This window comes from Elaeis guineensis, chromosome 4 (genome assembly GCF_000442705.2).
Source record: "Elaeis guineensis isolate ETL-2024a chromosome 4, EG11, whole genome shotgun sequence".
NCBI classification, from domain to species: Eukaryota; Viridiplantae; Streptophyta; class Magnoliopsida; order Arecales; family Arecaceae; genus Elaeis; species Elaeis guineensis.
This window is the reverse complement of record NC_025996.2, coordinates 32,974,827-32,983,037: the sequence shown is the minus strand read 5'-3', so window position 1 is coordinate 32,983,037 and position 8,211 is coordinate 32,974,827.

The following is an 8,211-nucleotide window of genomic DNA, read 5'->3' as shown; positions in this document are numbered from 1 at the left end:
ATATTAAAATTGTCAACCCAAATAAATTTACAATTAACAAAATAGAAAAAAATAAAGTAAGACAAATTTCATTTCAAGTCAAGTCATACAACGTTCTCTGTTGGAAAAACAACTGTCCAAAATAAATCAATTTCAACAGTTGCATATGACATTCCAACCACCAAAAATAAAACAAGGTTGATTTACATAATATGTAGAACAACTGGAATAGTCTATACTGACAAGCACTCTATTCACCCTCCCTTTCTCCTTGGCTTGGCTGAGTTTGAGTTAATGAAGAGCTTTAACCACCCCCAAAGCTCTCTGTGATTAAAGCACCTCCAACTACAGGTCTAGAACCTTCAGAGATCTTCAAGAGTTTGAATGGTGGTACTTTTAGACATCTTTAAATTACAAACATTTGTAATGATTAGGATTAACATTGACATATAGACACAGTACATAGTAATGATAAATGATATTATGCTAAAATAATTTAATTCAATCTCAGGAGATTGATAGACACCATAACTTGCATGATCTGTGTGTTAAAAATTATATCTTAAAATCCATCGTTTGATGATTGTACTAATTATAAATATATATGAATTGATCAATAATAAAAATTATTTAATCTTTTTCATCACAAGATTACATCTTCTAACGAACTCTGGTATTATAATGAAGTACTTAGGATTACTTTGATCAATAAAAAAAGATTTATCATGTAGTCCTTAAACTAGTTTGCAACCAAATGATATGCTATTATTAAGACGATAGTGATATCAAGTGTAGGTCGTTGTGTACCATATACGTTGGTTATCTTCATAACCAAATGATGTGGAGACATTGGTATATCATGTAGGTGAGATATAGGAGTACATCATCACTGAAGGTGATCAACTGTGTAGCACTCCGCTGTCAAGAGTAGCTTGTGAAAGATATAGATATAAGTATCCCTCCGATCTGAGATCACCATGGTGACTTATAAGCAACTCACTATACTTTGGTGCCAGACTATCTGAATTTTGAATTCAATAACGAAAGATTTCTGGATGCAGTCAAGTACTTATCAAGTCAATGTGTGAGTCACGATAGGATTGATCCCTCTAAATTAGTAGGAGTTAATGCATCACTGTATTTTAATTTAGTAAAACCTGGATCTGGATCATCTATGTGATAGATTTAAAAGATTGAAATACAATGTGGATGACTATTATGGGGCTAACAGTCAAACCGGCCCTAGATCTCCTTGAGCATTAGGATCAAAGAGATGAATTATATGATTACCATACATTAGTAGGTTCTTGAATATTGTTTTACCATCATTCGACCTATCTGAATGTCAGATCCCATTACTAGATGGTTATATCGATTGGTTCAGAAATTTATTCCTATGCTATCGACTTAGGTTCGAATTTATGAGGTCACACTCAAAAAAAAATTTCTGATTGATCATATGACTGATTAATAATTGAGAATCGTTCAAAGATTTAATCATCAATTCGATTGATAGTTAACCTTATGCAAAAATTATAATAAATTTATTTATTGAGTATAAATAAATTAATAAAAAATTAATTAATAATTAAATTACTGATTAACTCAATTTAATTGAATTAAGAGGATTAGATGAAATCTAATTGAATTTGATTCAATTAGGTTTGACCCGATTAGGTTATGAGATGATCTAATTGCTAAGGAAGAATTGTCTCTGATTTGATCAGGACTTTGATTCAATCAATTTTTAATTAGATTAAAATTTAATAAAAAATTTATAAACCTAATTAGATTGGATCTCATCTATTTATTTGGGCTTAACCAAATGTAATTTAGTTTAGAGTCAAATAAGAAAATCAAGAGTTCATAAAAGATTGGACTCTTCTTCCATGCACCACAAACTTTGGACACCCACCTTTCTCAATGCCAAAAACATTTTAATTTTTATATGATGTTTTTTCCTTTCAAAAAAGTGTTCCGCCCTCCCTTTCTCATATCCAAAATTGTATATAATCTGATGTTATATGGTAGGTTCAAATTTGATTTGAAGGTATTACCATATATAGATAATGTTTGACCCTTATCCATAAACTTTGTCACTGCTTCCTTTTATTCCCTTTCTTTTGTGCGACAATAGGAGGAATTTTTGATGTGGAAAATCAGATAAAGATCTGATTTATCATGAAAAATATTTGGATGGCGCATCCCATATTTTATTTGGCATGGATTTGTAAGAAGGGGCGACAACATATGAAAGAGTCCAAACATTGTGAGACTCTTTACCCTAACCTCCTTACATGCTAAAATAAAAGGGGTTTTATTTCTTTGTGCATGTAAGAGAGAAGAGGAAGAGGTCTTTACGAAAAGAGGCCTTTGGGGTGTGGGTTCTATTGAAATTTTCATGTCAGGACATGCATGTATATTTCAAAAAAAAAATTCTAAACAATATAATAAAATAGAAGATTAAAATACTTTTTAATTTACATCATGCATGCATAAAATATAAAGCATTAGGATCTACTTCATATACTGAAATTGAACATATGCTGAAATTGAATATGTGATTAAATCACATACCTGTTTCGTAAATTATTTTTTTAAATTTATATCTAGAAGAAAAAAAGTTCTTCCTTAGCCATGCAAGTACCCAGCCTCTATGGATATCTACTTAGGATCAATCTAAAATAATTCTTTTTGGTATGAATTCTTTTTCTCTAAAAAAAATCAGTCTGCAAATCTGAACGAAGCCTGGATCGTGATCAACTCTTTGATCCTGTCCTTGATCTTCTTATTCTCTTCTCATTTTATTTTTTTTTTCTTGATTATGGAGCAATCAAAGACTAAAAACCAGCAAATAAAGAGGACGCCCAAACTCCTTTGGGTGTGGAAGATGGAGGATGCCCAAGGCTTAGGCGTTGGATCTTCAAGGAAGAAAAGAGGGGAGAAGAGAAAGAGGGGCCGTGGGCTGCTCTATGGAGGTGTGGAGCTGTTGGTTTAATTATCTTGAAGCCTTAGGGAAGGTCCTTTTAAATAAGTATAAGGTTTGAATCCTATTCAAAACTAAACAACCACTTAATACAACTCCTACTTGCATTAGGAATCCTTATTCCTTTAGTTATTAGACTCCCTTTAGAAAATATTTTAGGCACCAACTATTGAAGCCTTTGCACTCATAAATACATGTGCCACATGACACCCATGGGATGCTGCATGCTAGTCTCACACATCCTCTAATGGGTGGGTATGTCAAACTTGATCAAATCAAGTGGCGCCCAATCAAAACTATCAAAAAAATTAATTAAGGGCTTCAGCCCTTAAATTCATTTGATCCAAAATCTTAGACACTCAACAATTGGAGCCCAATGAATCTAATTCATTTAGGTTATTAGCAGATAATTAAATTTAAATTAATCTTATCAAATAAAAAATTCAAACATCAAGAAAAAATTAGATTCAACCATGTGCTAGCAAGATTATCCTGAACCCAACAAGATTTCTCTAAATTCAATTGAGACTTCATAAGCCCAGTTACTTATTTCAAGTCTAATCCCTTTGTTGTGTAACTCTATAGATTCAATTCTATCTGATAGTGAGATATATAATGATCTCTATCATAGTATCATTGTAACTCTTTTCAATGAATCGGAGTAATTTCACTCTAACTTATCAAGGATTGTCGATCCTGAGCAATCCTAGTGAGCTCTCACAATCTACCAGTGATACCTAGTAGTATATACTAGCAACCCAGTAGAATCGAAAAAGAACTTCAAGGTGTAGCTTATGTGTATTTAATCCCTCTATCATGAGTCCCGACTAGATGATAGGTCATAGATAAATCGTCAAACCTCATCATCAGTCATATAATAGATTTGATCAGTTCAAGTCTAATTGTGATCCTTATAAAATTTTTTTTCATCAATCACACTGCTGTGGTCATAGACTCTTGAACTTAGCCTCTCAAATCCCATAGAACTACTCCTCTCTATCAAAGTCGATAGATCCCATCTTAATGCACATCCTACTTCTACAATAGATCAACTGTCGCCAACATCCACTACAAGGACTCATTGAGATCATGTTTATGTGCCCATCAAACTCCAGCAGCCTCACCGCGAACAGTCATACCATCGCAGATTAAAAGATCATTCATACAACTACAGCATCGAGATAATTACTGACAATCGAGTAGAAATCTAAGTGATCTTTCGTATGGTCATGCTCAATACTAGTTGTTCTCTAACAACTACCTGCACTCGTTGCTCAGTGTCTCTATACTTTAGACCAGAGACTCATCTATCCTGAAAGAAGTGATCTGTGCACTGATATATCTGGATCGATCACCATCCTCATAATGATACTATGAGTGAAAGCATTTAGGAATTAAATACATATCTCTAATTCTCAATACTTTGAGAATATATATCAAAATATTAATTACATGGATGATTCAAGGACAGATCACATTTGAATGAAAATTAAATTTATCTTTTTATTGATCAAATCAATGTATCAAGTACAAAATTATATCCTAGCTATGTTATAATGTGTCAACTATATTGACTTTTAGGACATACATCTAACAATCTTTCACTTGGACTAAAGCTAATTGGCCACTAATCTAAGTCCCATCTTTGTAAGATGGACTTTCATCTTTGGCTGACCCAATTATTTTGTCAGCAGATCTGCCATGTTGTCGCAGAGTTTACTCTTCACACATCGATATTTTTTTTTTGACGTAGTCACATATGATATGGTACCACTGTTCGATGTGCTTTGATTTCTGATGAGACCTTGGCTTCTTAGTAAATGCTATGGCTCCATTGTTATCGCAATAAAGTGGTATGACATTTGATGTCATAACCCTAAGTTCTACGATAAATTTTTTGAATCAAAAGCCTTCCTTTGCAGCATCTGAAGCAATGAAATATTCAGCCTCTGTGATCGAATCCGCTATGATGGATTACTTGAAACTCTTCTAGCTGACTACACCACCATTGTATACAAACACATATTTTGATGTAGACTTTCTATTATTAGGATCAAACATGAAGTCTGAATCAGTATACCCTTTGACATGCAACTCAGAACCTCCTCCAACCAAGAATAAATCCTTAATTCTTCTCAAGTACTTAAGGATATTCTTCATAGCTTTCTAGTGCTCCTCATCTGGATTCGACTGATACCTGCTCGTGACACTCACAGCAAGAAAAATATTAGGTCGAGGATATAGCATAGTATATATGAGGCTCCCTATGGTTGAGGCATAAAGAGTCTTACTCAAGCACTAAACTTTCTCAAATATGGTCGGACACATCGTCTTGGAAAGATAAATACCATGACTAAGAGATAAAAATCTTCTTTTGAAGTTTTCATGCTGAATCTCTTCAGCACTTTCTCTATGTACAGCTTTTGTGATAAGCCTAGCATCTTTTTAGATCTATTTCTATATATTTTTATTTCAAAAATATAGGATGCTTCTTCTAGATCTTTTATGGAGAATTTCTTAGACAACCATCTTTTGACCATGATTAATATGAGAATATCATTTTCAATGAGGAGAATATCATCCAAATATAATATAAAAAATTTTATTGCACTCCCACTGACTCATTTCTATACACAAGGTTCCTCTTCGTTCTTGATGAAATCAAATGATTTGATCGCATCATCAAAATGAAGATTCCAACTCTGAAAAGCTTGTTTTAATCCGTATATAGATCTTTGCAGCTTACAGACTCTGTGATTACCATCACCAGATGTAAAATTCAAAAGCTGCTTTATATAGATATTTTTCTCAAGATATCCATTTAGAAAAGTAGTTTTCATATCCATCTGTCAGATTTCATAATTATAATAAGCTGCAATAGCAAGTAGAGTGTGAATAGACTTTAGTATAGCTATGGATGAAAAAATTTCTTGATAGTCAATGCCCTCATGCTGACTATAACATTTTGCCACAAGCCTAGCTTTATAGGTCTCTACCTTACCATCGGTGTCTTTTTTTTTTGGTAGATCCATTTACACCTAATGGGTACCATACCTTTGGGTGGACCACTAAGATCCATACTTAGTTTGAATGCATCGAGTCAATTTTTGATTTTATTGCATCTAATCATTTCTCAAAATCGATGTCAGACATCATCTCGTCAAAGATATTATGATCATTACCATGATCCTTATCTTTCATAAGAAATATTTCTTTTATTTTCTCCGTAAGCATATCCATGTATCTTTCAGAAGGTCAGGAGATCCTGCTAGATCTACGAGGTGGTAGAGAAACATCAACTACTAGCTCATGAATAATGAGTTCTTGAGAATCTATAGCTCTTTGCTCTTCAGAGATCTTCTCTTCGAGCTCAACTAACCTCCCACTGCCACCATCTTGGATAAACTATTTTTTTAGAAATATGATATTTTAACTCACAATCACATTGTGATCTTGTGGAAAGTAGAAATAGTATCCTATTGATTCTTTTAGATGTACTATAAAATGAGATATTACAGATCTATCCTTTAATTTATCAACCATCTGTCTCTTGACATAGATCAGATATCTTCAAGTCTTAAAATAATCTAGACTCAGCTTCTCACGATACCATATCTTATACAGTATGGTAGGAATAAATTTTGATGGAACCTTATTCAACAGGTGAATTACAGTTAACAAAGCATATTCTCAAAGGTGTAAGGTTAAATCAGTGAAGCTCATCATGGACCTGATCATATCTAATAGGGTCTTAATCCTCCTTTCAAATACTCCGTTGAGCTAAGATATTCCGAGAGGAGTCCATTGAGAGACTATGTCGTTGTCTTTAAGATATCTAAAAAATTTTTGACTAAAATATTCACCTCCTCAATCAGATTGAAGAACCTTAATGGATTTGTCTATTTATTTTCTACTTCATTTCTGAATTTTTTGAACTTTTCAAAGGTTTTAGATTTATATTTCATCAAATACACATATCCATACCTAGACAGATCATCAGTAAAGGTGATGAAGTAGCTGTAACCACTCCTGATTTGTACATCAAATAGTCCACACATATCAGTGTGTACCAGGACAAGTAACTCAGTAGCCCTTTCTCCATATCCTACAGAGGATAACTTGGCCATTTTTTCTCGAAGACAAGATTCACAAGCTGGATGCGATTCTAGATGAAGAGAGCTAAAGATTTTATCTTTTTTAATTTATTTATCCTGTCTTCTCTAATATAATCTAGTCTATGATGTCACAAGTACTTTTGATTAATTTTATCTGTAGATCTCTTTTGATCTACGGCACTCACTATTTGCTTGTTCAAATTCACGTTCACATCAATATGCAAGTGATATAGACTATCAATTAAAAGATCACGTACAATCAATTTATTTCATAAATAAATAAAATAAAAATTTTTATAAAAATTAAATTCAAAACCATCCTGTGCTAGTACAGATATGAAAATCAAATTCCGACTAGCTACAGGAATAAAATAACAATCTTTTAAATCTAATCTAAATCTTGATGATAATTGAAGAGAATAAATGTCAATGATTTTTGTAGTAATTTTTGCTCCATTGTTGATCCAAAAGATTATATCACCTTCTCTCAACCTCTTACTTTCTATTAGATCCTATATTGAGGTACATATATGAGCACTCGAACTAGAGTCCAATACCCAACCAGAAGTAGAAGAAATCATAAGATTAAATTCAATTATGAGCATACCTTCTGAAGGTTTATCACCCTTCTTAATCTTTAAACTTTCTAGGTAGAGTGGACAGTTCCTCCTCCAATGGCTCTCAACATCACAGTGGGAATACTTTTCCTTTGCTTCAACCTTCTTTGGAATGTCCTTCTTTGGCTTGCTCTCTTTTTTCTACTTAGTGGATTTGTTCTTCTTCTTCTAACTAGAGTTCTCTTGGTCGAAGAAGTCTGCTCCACAATGAGAACAGTACCTCTTGAACTCTTCAAAGTTCTTTCTGCAGTAACCAACATATTGACCAGTTCGGGTATAATATAATCAAGTTTGTTCATATAAAAATTTATAATAAATTGACTATATGAACTTGTAAGGGATTGAAGAATCAAATCCATCTATAATTTTTTTTGCATATCAAGTCTGAGCTTTCCAAGCTCCTCAATGATCTTGATCACTGTCATACAATGCTCATGGACTGACTGCCCTTCATGCATCTTTAGATTAAAGTCTTTTGGACACTTCGAAGCATGCTGCAAGGCTCTGCTCACCA